The following is a 13,489-nucleotide window of genomic DNA, read 5'->3' on the forward strand; positions in this document are numbered from 1 at the left end:
AAGGCCGGGCTTTTTGGGTTGAACAAGAGAACCAGATGGAGGCGGAAACGACGCAGGCCAAACAAATAAGAGGAAGCCGCCGAACGCCTGGCTGGAATATTTCTCCATTGTTATAGTTTTCTGCACGTGAACACCGGCCAGAAACCAAGCGCCACTCGCTCTGGCGTCTGTTTAGGACCGGTTCCTTCGCTGGCTTTAAAACGCGCGAGCAATCATGCGGGTCGGCGCCATAAGCGGAGCACCGGATAAAAGTAAACAAGAGTGCAAAAGAATAAGAATAAAATTTATTTGGTACATATCGGATAAGTACATGAATTCCGTTACAGGCGAGGGTCTCAAAGTCAAGCGACTGTCACGGGACCCCGGTAGATCAATACTAAATTGAATAACAAACAAGAAGCAACACAGACAAGTACATCTAGCAGTAATAACTATGTAATTTATATAGACAAACTTTATATTTGATGGAAATGAATTAAGAGATTATCAGGGCGAAGAGCATAACTGATTTGCTGAACAAAAATAACAAACCCTTCTAACTAATATTGTACAAAACACACACAGACAAAAATCAAGAACAGCGTTGTGAAAAACGATCAAGATATTCATTAAAAGAGATAAACATACCATTCAAGTTAGAATACTAGGATGCAGTTGTCAAGCCACAACAAACAAGGGCAAAATTTATAACACATAATTAAGAACAAGAATTCCAGAAAGGGACACAAGCTGCTCACTCCATTTCTTGTTGCGAAATAAAATTTTTCAAATCTGGTCTAAACATAGACAAAGACAGACGATTTTGAACTCAGGGGTAAATTATTCCACAGAGAAATACAAGCAAAATGAGAACGCCGTTTTCCATAATTAGTAAAAACTTGGGGTAGCAAAACGTTTTTTGGAGCTGCAATTCTAGTAGGCTTAGAATTCTTTAAAAAATACTTGTCAATAAATTTAAAAGAAACTGTGTTGTTTATTAATCTGAAAAACATGACAGCTGGGTTGGAAAGAAGCTAATTATTGACGAGTAAGAAAATTTGGCGAAGCAATGGCATAGCATTGACAACGTATGAACTGCTGGCAATTATAAGAATAGCCTGATTTTGAATGTGCTGGATCAAGTGCAAATGACAGTTGCAAGCGTTCCCCCATACTAAAATGCTGCAATTAATGTGTGAGTGAATAAAAGCAAAGTAAAAGCGATAAGAGTGCTGGTGGAGGAAAAAAACAGCGAGCCTTTATTAATGCACGAATTCCAAATGCAGTTTGTTTTTTTTTTCTTTTCACCTGGGCCAAATTTTAGTTGAGAATCAACTAAAACCATGAAGAGCGAGCCATGAAGCAAAAGCATGAAGAGCCAGCCGAGCTCTCTTCCGGCTTCCCAAAATGGAACGTCAGGACCTCTAATTTTTCCTTCCACCATGAGGCCTAGCGACGGCTAGAAAAAAGCCAGTGCACAGCAGCCCGGTGCGCCCTCGGACGCCACCGTTATGGTAAGCTCGGCCTTTGCGCATGCGCGCTTAGTCCTTGCTCGAGCACAGAAGGCAGCATGTCTGAAAACATGGCTTTTTTTTTCTTTTTTCACTTGTGGTGCGGGCTTCAGCTGTACCGGAACAAGTAGCGCTCAAGGACTACTACTGCGCGATGGCAGTGTGATGCCGGCTGTGGGCGGAGCTTGAATGGAGCGGCGCATCGCTGCCGGCCGCTGCATGTTCTCCCTGCTTCGTGTGCGCCGGGAATCACTAGTGGCACTCCGGACCATTAACGGGCATGCGTCGTCTTTCTTCAGAAATCTTTGACCAGGTTTAGACACTCAGGTTTAGACGCAGTGGCGTTTTTTATTTGAAAATGAACAACGATAAAGCGTAAGTAAGGTCGCTATGATCGTTTCCAAAAGGTGAAGCCACGCGCATCTTGAAAGGAGGTGAAAATTTCGATCGAAGGCTGATAAATTTTCCTACCATCACAATCGACACCTCGTCCCCTCCCTGGCATCCAAGACAGGACTGTGAGCGTACAGCCACTAAATATATATTTAGCCCACCACTCCGATTCACAGGCGAATGGCGGACGTGATCTCATCGTCATCTGCTAATTGTGCCAGCTCCTAGGAGCTTTTCTTTTCGTCAATTTCACTCTGACCTGATGATGCTTCCTAACAAAGGTTCGCCGGCATTTCTAGAATGAGGTGTTGTAAGCAGGCTCAAGAAACCAGTGAAGAATTTACTGTTTTAAATATTTTAATATAATTATTTTGCCTCACCGAGACAGAAAGCAGAACATTTGGAAGTAAAAATGGATGCACACTTCGGCACCCTCACCATGTTTTCCCGCATACATTGTACTCCCAACGTATTTTGCTGTTTTCAAGCCATCTGTGCGAAATTCTATGTAATTTCCAGATTCTTCTTTAAGAGCCGTGTATTCGTGTAAAATGTGTTCGTGCCGTGGTTGCTTTTCACGATGGTGTGTTAATGTGGAGCACACATTTGGGGTGATATATCATGGAGGCAGCGTTTCTTGAGACAGTATCGAAAAGGGTATCCAGTAGTAAGGTGGAGGGTATCCAGTATCCTTTCTTGGCATTTATCCACGAAGCCGGAGCAGTAACGGTCTGAACGATTGTGGTTTATGGTTGAAATGTGCATTTTGTAACTATTCGGTAACATAGATGTTTTGGTAGGGATAGTATTTCCGATTGTGTGAGCATGTAAGCATGGTTTTTCTGTCGTAGAGATAGGGTTCATTTGTTTCTACACAAAGCCTATTTACGGGAGAGGTGCTGTATCCACCAGCTCAGAGACCTAAACCGAGGTTATGCACTGGATCCAATCATTTTAGCCATGATGGTCTTGCAGGCCCGTGCAACATACACCATTAGTCTAGGCAAGTGCGTACAACCTGGCGGTAAATGTGTATAAGGGTTGTCCCATCGCACTTCCAGTGCTTGAGTTAGAGGACACTGCGTACGTTCAGAGATTTGGGGGCTTTCCTTTTGAGGCTGTTTATATGAGAAAGTAATGTGAATTTTTTGTCAAAAGTTATATTCCTAAAAATTTGTAGTCGTTTTTTACTGGTAGTGTGACTTCATTCAGATAAAGGGTGGGATCATTGTGCAGTTCTCTTTTGAACGGGAACAGAACAGCTGCTGTCTTTTCCTCGAAAACTTCTATCCATGTCGTTAATTTATGCACTCATTTATCCCCCCACGATCATACTGTAGAGGATTTTCAAAATATATTGAGTTCTTCGACATAGACTGAATACATAATAGAGTTTGGGATTATTTTCACTATGAAGTTTTTTTTTTAATACGAAGAGTGTAATACTTAAAATGCACCTCTGATGTGCCCCATTTTCCTTAATGAAATTCTTCGAAAGTGCTGAGCCCAGGCATACTTGAAATAAAAGGTTGGACAAGAAATCTTCAAAGCAATTCACTATCCTACCGCGGATACCTAGATCAGCTAGGTCGCGGAGAATACGAAACCTCCAGGAGGTACTGTAAGCCATCTCCATATCAAAGAAAACTGCTAGGCAGTGTTTATGTATGAACGCTTCTTGGAGAACTGTGCTTTTAAGTTCACGGGATTCGACGATAAATATTAACCTAATATTCAGTACGCTTTCGAAAGAATTTGCTAGGCAACTCGTGAGAGCTGTGGGCCTATAACTACCAGGGGAGGTTGGCGGCTTTCCAGGTTTTAGTAATGGCACAATAACTGTTTTCCAAGCCTCCGGTATTTTCCCCGATGCTCGCATTTTGTTAAGAAGTCTTAAAAGTGCGTGCCTCTACGGCCTTCTCGGAGAGTATTTCAACAGACCGGGTGCAGTCTGTTTACCGGCGGAGAATATGAATTTTTGAAGTGTAATTAGGTTATTGTAAGGCTCGTTCGATTCGCTACTTGCCGGAGTATTTGTTTTCAGCCGTGTGTTTGTAGTTTAAAAAATGACTGAGCAGTGTGATGAACTAGAAACTCCAAAGAAATGTTCCTTTAGTAAGTCTGCGTTTTCATAAATGCTTGTGTACAATGGGGTGTCAGAAAAGGAAATGTGAAAGGGGAGCACCTATCATTAAGTTTACCAACTTGCTCAAACTTTTTTAGATCTGATTGCACTATTTAAGGATGATTTATAGTTAATTATTGCAGGAAGTTTTCTCAGCACTACGATGTATATGCAGATTTTGCTACTCACCACCAACTCACCATCACCTGCATGCTGCAGATGCCCCTACGGGGGCAGAAACTAGCTGGTCGAAGAAAAAGTGCAAGGGGACTGTCTACAAGTACAGCTCCTGGCTAGAGGTAAGCTGTTTTATTTTCATACTTCCATTTCAACTCACAAAATAAAGCATTTAATTTCCAGATTACAAACATAAGCAGTGTGACCTAAGGAACCAAAGTTTTTTCAGCGCGTCATGAACGTGAGACTTGCAGTGACCCAGTTCACGTGGTGGCCGGAAATCAGCGCATCGAGGGCAGCTCACTTGAAGTAGCACCTTCCTGACAAGGGGACTGCTGAACACTCGCCTACTTCATTTACAAAGCTCTGGCAGCAACCTGACAGGCGGCAGCCATCGGAAACCAGAAATAAAGGCTCATTCATTCATTTCATTTATTGATACTGCACCCTTTGCAGGCTAATACAGAAGTGAAAATTGAATAAATGCACATTCAAAAGGAGGTACATTTCAAAACTATGACATCCTACAAAAAACACTAGGAAATGTACAAAAATAATTAAGTGCTGACTAGACAGAAAAGAAAACATTAAAACTTGGAGAATGGATTGAAGAATGGCGTAAGACAAAGGCCCACAGCTCAAGCGTTGTAGCCACCCGCTCAGGTGCTGCAGTCCTCTCTTCAGCAGCCTTCTTTCTCCAATGGCCATGTGCTCCTTGTGCCGCTGCTGCCTGTCCACTTCACACGCCTCAGATTGGCTGACGGCATTCTGACGGCAAAATGGGTACACGGGAAGTATCGGTCCTGTGCCTTTTCCTGGCTGGGCTGGTTGCTGTATGAGGACTGTGTAGTGGGGGTGGGCTTAGGGGCTGCGAACCCCCAGCGGTGCAGCCCCTGCTTGGTTGAGAGTTGCCGTGAACTGGACTCGCCGTGGCATCTCCGCTTATCCTGCTGGGGCCCGCCTGGTGGCCAGCTGCAGGTTCAACCTGGCTACTGGTGGCAAAATAATGACATTATGCATTCCTTGCACTGAACACAGACTGTGTAGTGCATATGAGAAATCTCTGAACAAAAGGCACTGTCACTCATTCGGTCATTTATTTTGGGTATAACTATGCTGAAAGCAAACTTTTTGAACTTTTTTAGGATGCAGGAATTCACCTACTCTCACAGGCATTTCAATTTTAGTTAGCCAAATAAAGTATTAAACAGAATGGTGACAGATGACTAGCACTACTGCTCAAAACACAGACTTGGACATGCAAGTGATGCAAGTGTTAAGAGTTCATGCGCCATTAGAGAGTTGCCGGGCGACACCTATCAAAAGTCCATGTACATTAGTTGTACACAGGAAAAGTTCACATTCTCACATTTAGCCTGCCTGCAAACCTACATAGGATGTAAAAGGGCTAAGCGTGCCCAAATAGCAAGACCTTGCATACTATTGAATGGCCTGAGCGACCGTCGCAGAAGCTTGGCCTAGACATTGTTGGTCCTTTAGCACATGCAGCTTACAACAGCAGATTTGCTGCAACGCTTGCTGAACACCATTCTAAATGGCCGGAGGTACATTTTTGCAGCAAAGTGTCCATGAGCACCGTGAAAGACTTTAACAAGTGTTTTTGCCCGTGAAGGCTATCCAGAAGAATTTTGCGACAATGGACCTCAGTTCACTTCGCGTGAATTGATCACCTTCCTGCAAAACAGAGGCATCCGTCTTTCACATTCTTCCGTATACTATCCCCAAGCGAATGGGCAAATAGAGCGGTTCAATCGCGCGTTGAAAGACTTTAACAAGTGTTTTTGCCCGTGAAGGCTATCCAGAAGAATTTTGCGACAATGGACCTCAGTTCACTTCGCGTGAATTGATCACCTTCCTGCAAAACAGAGGCATCCGTCTTTCACATTCTTCCGTATACTATCCCCAAGCGAATGGGCAAATAGAGTGGTTCAATCGTGCATTGAAAGACTTTAACAAGTGTTTTTGCCCGTGAAGGCTATCCAGAAGAATTTTGCGACAATGGACCTCAGTTCACTTCGCGTGAATTGATCGCCTTCCTGCAAAACAGAGGCATCCGTCTTTCACATTCTTCCGTATACTATCCCCAAGCGAATGGGCAAATAGAGCGGTTCAATCGCGCATTGAAAAACTTCATTCAAATCGCACTCCTCAAAAGACGACCACGACCACTAGGGCAAGCAGTCACAGAATACCTCCGATGTACTCCGCAGGCCACCACGGGGGTCGCCCCAGCAGTTCTGCTGCATTGCAGAATGCCCCGAACCAGGCTGGATGTTGTGGGTTTCTCAGCCCCATCATTTGAGGAAGACCCAGCCAAGGAGTTGGCGCAACTCCGTCAAAGGGTCCGGCGTCAACAGCAGAGCAGCAAGCACTACACGGACAAAAGGAGCTGCCAAGAAGACGAAAATAGCCATAGGCGACTTTGTTCGTGTCAAGAAACCGTCCGTTCGTTTCAAGGGAGGCTGCGCCTTTTCTTCACCAACAAAAGTGATCGAGAGGCTGGTCCCCTCCTCTCGATCAGACATGGAGACGTCCGTACGTGGAATGCCTCCAAGCTTTCCAGGGTTCCAGACAAGGGCACCTGTGAACCAGGCAAGTTTAGTGCCACATCGCAGCCGTGGTCTCCTGGTGTGCCGCAGCCTGTCACGCCGCAGCCACGGTCTCTTGGTGTGCCGCAGCCTGTCACGCCGCAACCGCGGTCTCCTGGTGTGCCGCAGCCTGTAACGCCGCAGTCGCGGTCTCCTGGTGTGCTGCAGCCTACCGTGCTGCAGCCGCCTTCCCCAGGATGCAGCAGCAGTCTACGAGCCCGTTGCCATCGTCGACAGTGAGACGTTCAACCCGAGCGCGCTGGCCACCGGCCTGGCTCCCAGACTATCACACCTATTAGTTGGCAGTCTGACGTTATGTACATAGTCTGTAAATATGTGTAAATAGTACAGTGTGCATGCCTTGGGGTTTCCTTACTAATACTTACTAACAACTAATCACTAAAAATAAGGGGGGGAGTATGTTGTATTCAGTTTCGTTTTCATTTTCAATTTTTTTTTCCCCCGGGGGGCGCTTCTGTTATTTGTTATATAGATGATTGTATGTTTGAAAAAAACGGATTGTGTGTGCATTGGGACAGCGGGAGTTTGACTTCCACCTTCAAAAATATCACATCCGTGTTTCCTTATTCAATCCACAATCGAAGATGACAACGCCATCCTACGCGTACGTCAAGTGCAAGGACGGTGGAACCCTAGCATCCCTGTTTCAGTGATGACGGACTTCGCTCCAAAAGACGAGAGTGGTGAACAACAGCATTTGTTGACGTTTGAGCAGTGAAGGCCACGATGGGGAAGAAGGCTTTTACGACAACGATGTCGAGGTGCTAGCACGTAACTACGCACTTGAAATCACTATTGTTTAACTACTGTATCCGCCTCGGTTATATGCTCGATGTCAGCAGAATCTTTCGAACACTTCAGCGCCCTTTTTTAACCAGCCATTTGTAGATTGCACAGCATAGAACAAAGTACTGACATTTTTTTTTTCATTTGCGTACTGAAATTCCTTGCCTTTCATGGTAACATGACTGGAATTAGTTTTATGGTTTGTATTCTTTCTTTACAAAGGCATATGGTGTATACGTGCGAGAGCAATCAGCAAGAAGCATCCTGCGGGAGAGCGGCTCAAGGTACTGAACAAACATCTCTCTTCGATGCTGCGGAATGTGCCGTAAATAAAGGAGGACGACCACGCAAACATTAGAATCGTCCAAGCAAAATTTCCAGCAGCAACCTCTTTACACACCAGTGTTGGAACAACGCTACGATGCAGATTTGCAAAACATTATTGATTCAAATACCAGAAGGGGTGAGGTACATTCACAGTACTGAGCATTGCCCATGCACAGGGCCAGGCGTCATATGACGCCTGGCTTGTTCATGTCTTCTCGTTCGTCCTGTCTTCTTTTGTGCACAATATCTCTTTCTAAGTCATGTGACGTACAACTTCCGCTTCGTGAGATTCTCGGTAACGCCTTCTGCTCCTTTTCCTTTTTTTCATTTTATTTCTTATTTCTTGGCGATTACCAATCCACAAAGCCACAATGGTGTGGGCACAGCCATCTCCCTTCTCACAGGGCTGTGCTTAGACTTCGAAGTTCTGTCGGGATTGGTTTGGTTTGGTTTATGGGGTTTAACGTCCCAAAGCGACTGAGGCTATGAGAGACGCCGTAGTGGAGGGCTCCGGAAATTTCGACCACCTGGGGTTCTTTAGCGTGCACTGACATCGCACAGCACACGGGCCTCTAGAATTTCTCCTCCAAAGAAATTCTAGCCGCCGCGGCCGGGATCAAACCCGCGTCTTTTGGGTCAGCAGCCGAGCACCATAACCGCTGAGCCACCGCGGTGGCTGTAACGGGATTGGAGAAACGCAGGAAGGGCAAGGCCGGAGAACAAAAGAAGAAGAGGTTGAGAGTGTAGTGCCCCGTTGGACGCCGATTTCCGCTCGCCGATCCAACCTCTCGCCGCTGGCCTGTTGAACCAGCTAGAACACCCCGGCTGTAAAGATTGTAGCCATAACAATATCGTTTACTACCAGTGCTGCACTGAAATGTGAACCTCAAAAGCAAGGCACCTTCCATTTCTCTTGTGTGGTGAAAGCATCAACTGCGGCTAAGCCGCTAATGCGCCTGATTCAGCCGTCGCCAAGTGTGTCGGTCCTTTGATTTGCAAATCGCAAAGCAGTATCAGCCCGTGTTTTACATGCCAAAGGGAAACGGATGCATTACAACAGCGTGTTTATGTGTTGAAGCTTTCGTTAAATGGGAACAGGTCAATATCATATTTAGAGACCTCTATAACCTGCTTTATTTACGAAAGCTGTACAGAAATATGAACCTTAGTTCGATAGCAGCGTTCATCTCATTAAGCTGCGTCTGGAGGGTGCTAAGCCTCGTTGAAGGTATGTTCAGTCTTTTTGTCTGCTTCTGCTTCTAGCGATGACTCCGCCTCAGAAATCAGCTTAGTCATCTCAGATTTCAAACCTTGTTTCTTCTTATGCAGATCCATCGCAACTCCATCGTAGTGTGTTGTAGTCTTAGTGCCAAACTTGGCTTCGAGCGTGGCATCTGTGGGCCCCGTTCCTGGAACCATTCAGTCCAAGGCAGCTGCACCTCTAAGGATCCTCCAAGGACAGAACCTTATACAGCGTTCAGTCCCAGGAGTCGGCACCAGCAATTTGTGAAAAATAAGACATGCACAAATGACATCATTGTATGACACTGTATGTAGGATGACAGGTGCTTATTGTCCTAGGGCTGCACGTTGTGGAGCGGACATACATTACACAGGTTGCCAGATTACAAACAAGAATATGCTAAAAAGAAGTTTCTTCACCATCATGCCACACGAACGTACGTGATGTTTGCCTTAGCAAGGTTCCTGCACGACCTCGAAGGATATAATGAACTTCGAACTGAACACAACAAAACAGATTTTGACAACAACAGTCTACATGGCGTTCTTGCAAGCCTCTGTTGATGACGAGGGCTGCGTCGACTACAAACCCAAGTTCTCATGCTGGCACGTAAAAGACTAGATTTTGTATTTCTATCACATTTTGTCACGATAGGCTAATTATGTTCACTTCTCGCTGCAGAAATTGAAAATGAAATCGGGGATAGAATAATGTCGCAAAGGCTCGCTCTCCCTAAAATCGCCACGGCAGAAAAATCTTCAAGTGACGAAGACGAAGATACGCCAGCCCAGCAGTGATGCCACGGCTGCTAATTTATCAGTAGTTCTACTGATTTTTTAAATTTTCCGCTGATTCAGTGATAAAGCGTTTGAATCTACTGATTTTCTTGCTTTTCTACTAAAACGAAAGCAAAAGCTGCTGCTTTTTCCAGTTGGTTATATAAATCTATGACTTTATCAGTACAGAACTTGTATTAATGTGATGCCACCTAGAGAGCGAAAAAAAAAATGCGGTTGGCTCCGAGGTTAACATCATTCTTTCCTTCCTCCATGGTTAACTTACATTCTTGCGTTTCCACACTCTCAAACGTGGCGCTACCTCTGTCTTTGAGCAAAGTGGGGAAAAGGTGAGGCGGTGAATTTGTGAAAGTGGATGCACTACCGTACCCCACAACTATGAAACCACAAGTCCACAACAATGAAACCAAAACTATCGAACCAGAACCAATGGCGCAGTACATACCGTGTGGCAGGTCACGCATTAAGTTCAGCGTGCGCGCTTCATTACGAGCTCACCAGGTAAGTAATATCTGTATGTCTTGAGTTCTCGATGTGTTAGTGCTAATAATTTAGTGATTCACCCGTCGAGGTTATATTTATGTCCACTGCAGCACGGAGGCCTCTCCCAACGATCCCCCATCACAACTGTCTGGAAGATACTATACTCTAAAGATTTCAGGTACTAACTACCATCTGACGCCTTTGAATATGCCATCAGAGGTTTTCACTTCGTGCTTGACAATGGCTCTCTGGATGCCCGGGTTTTTCAAAAGTATCGCCAAGAATCTCGTGGCCAGTTTTTGTACTATTTCTTAGAAGCTACAATACAACAGCAGAGTACTAATATAAGCGCTGAACTCGTGGGCTCATAAACTGAGTACAAAATTTGAAATTGAAAATCTACTGATTTCTACTGATTTTTCGCGAAAAAATCTACTACTGTTTTTTTATGTGTCGTGGCAACACTGCAGCCCAGAAGAAAAAGATGGGCACATGCAGTGCAGTTTTGCCCATTTTGCCTTCCCCAATGCAGGAGCATATTGTCAGCTATAGGTTTTATGTGAGTGCTTGTTATGTTTATGTCACATTTCGCGCATCTATTTTTTTTTCATACTACAGAAGCAAAATTAACTATGGTGCCTGCCAGAAAATGCAGTATGAATGAATTTTTCACAAAAAACTTAGATGACTAAGTATGAGAGAAGCCAACAGCCACAGAAACCAAGGAGCACAGGAGATTTTTTTTAATTAATTTTTTTTGTGGTGTTGATCAAGTAAGGATATTACTGAATATGTTGCCGCTTGAAGCTAATTGATTGATTCAGTAATATCCGTACTTGATCAACACCACAAAAAATTAATTAATAAAAAAAATCCCCTGTACTCCTTGGTTTCTGTGGCTGTTGGCTTCTCTCATATTTATAACGAGCCCCTCATTCCCCTTCCCTTGTTTGCTTAGGTGACTAAGAGCTTGTTTCATGCCTCATGTGATGGCTGTTCAAGCCGAAACAGCATGACAAAAGAAATTCAGCTATAAATTATGCAGTGGTAAGAAAAATACCATGCAGTGATCCATGTTTACTAATCTCTAATGAATCATTACAGAGAGGGAAACAACCAAGAAATGTCAATTATTTAAATAATTATTCATTATACCATCAAAGCCCCAGACTGGAGGGGAGTGGAATAAAAAAAATAGTCACAATGCCGCAAAAGAAAAACAAAATGCAATACAGCAAAGAAAATGTGTAACACTACACAAAATACAAGGTCAGGTTAGCCATAGCCCAACAATTTAGCTAATCTACATCTTAACAGCCATTTTAACACCAAAGACTTTCTCATGAGATTGCATCTTTAAAAGTATAGTTATGTAGAAATAAAAACCATTAGTTTGCTGTGGAGCTGTTCATATTTTTCTCTTCCCCCACTGTTAGAAGTCGCAGCTTACGCACTACTTGCTTTGAAGCACCGGCTTTGAAGCCAAAAAGGCGCCCAAAAAAGACCTGACTACTCGGCTTCAAAGCCGGTTGTGGTCCTGTATGTGCACCAGGTGTCTCATAACCTGAAGAAAGTGGCCGGTAGACACCATGTACCTTTGGTGTTCTCAGCCCCCAACAAGCTATCAAAGCTTTTCTGCCGCATTTCTGGCATTTGTGAAAGGGGTTGCAAAAAAAGGCATGGCACTTCCCATGTTAAGTGCGCCACAGGAGTGGTATACAGCTTGCCCCTTTCTTGTGGCTCTTCCTATGTAGGCCAAACTGGCCGTTGCATTAATGACCGGCTACGGGAGCATGCAAAAAAATGTTGACAATAATGATAAAAATTGAAACCTTGTAAGGCACATTTCTTCCTGCAAGTGTAGGGCAAGATTTGAGATGACAAAGATTCTAGGCAGGAGTACCAATGTAAAAGCCCGGCTTGTCTTAGAGGCCTTCCATGTTAAACAACTATCTGATCGTTGCGTAAGTGATGCTTCGTTGCAGATCTATGATGCTGAAGTTTCATATCTTGATTCGTTTGTATAAGATTGCGGTCTTTGTGATGTGTGTGCCCGCTCTACCTTTACGCATGCGCTGCTTTTCTGTATATATTCTGTTGTTTCACCCCATTAAACAGTTGGCAGTTGCGCTCGTGAACTGTTGTATGTGTCTCTTTCTGTGTCCTGTCTAAGTTGTTACGCAATTCACTTATATACTATGTTAATATGGTGCATGCAGGTCATGGTCAAAGTTCTGCATCCTAGTCAGTATGTAACCATTATGATGTTTTAATTGTTCCTATTTCAGCGTACGTCTGCGGCAAATTTGACATGACGGTCGTTCAGCTCGAGAAACACACTGTCGTCAATGACTTCAAGAGAAATGAAGTAAGAAATCAGATTTCTTGTTTGTCAAGTGTGTCAGTGGCTAGTGTGCAGTGTGTCATTTCCTTTCAGGCACATTGACACTTATTCTTAATACATTAAGTACATCATACATGATGCGGAACCACATAATAAACTTCACTCTATGCACCACAAACGACACGCAAATGAGCCTGAACTCAATGCACATTCGTCACAAATCACTAGAGAACGAGCATCACATCTTAATCTGAAAAATTTGCCAGTTTTCATCACGAAAGACACAAAAAAATATGAACTCAAAGTAAATGCTGTTACAAGACGCTCTTGTAGATGGCGCCAGCTGTACCGGCAACGCACCCTCCGCTTCCTCCGCTGTCGGAGAAGCAGCCAGCCACTCCCGCAGGCGATGCGCCCAGCCGCCGAGCGCTAAAGCCCCTTTACCGAGCGCACGGGCCCGACGGCCGCCGTCCTCCTCACCCTCTTATATACAAGTGGCCGACGACTCGGATTCCACGTCGTCCCCACTTGAACAGCTACGCAGCAGACCCAGCCATGTATTCCTCCTAATCAGACCTATGTAGCCCAGACTGTAATAAACGTTCAATAATCCCCATCTAAAAGAAGTCCTCAGTTACTAGAGTCATCCTAGAATAGACAGGCACGAAACATGGTGTCAGAAGTGTAAAATTAC

Source organism: Amblyomma mixtum, chromosome 8, assembly GCF_055824585.1.
Source record: "Amblyomma mixtum isolate Tamu chromosome 8, ASM5582458v1, whole genome shotgun sequence".
Taxonomy (NCBI): Eukaryota; Metazoa; Arthropoda; class Arachnida; order Ixodida; family Ixodidae; genus Amblyomma; species Amblyomma mixtum.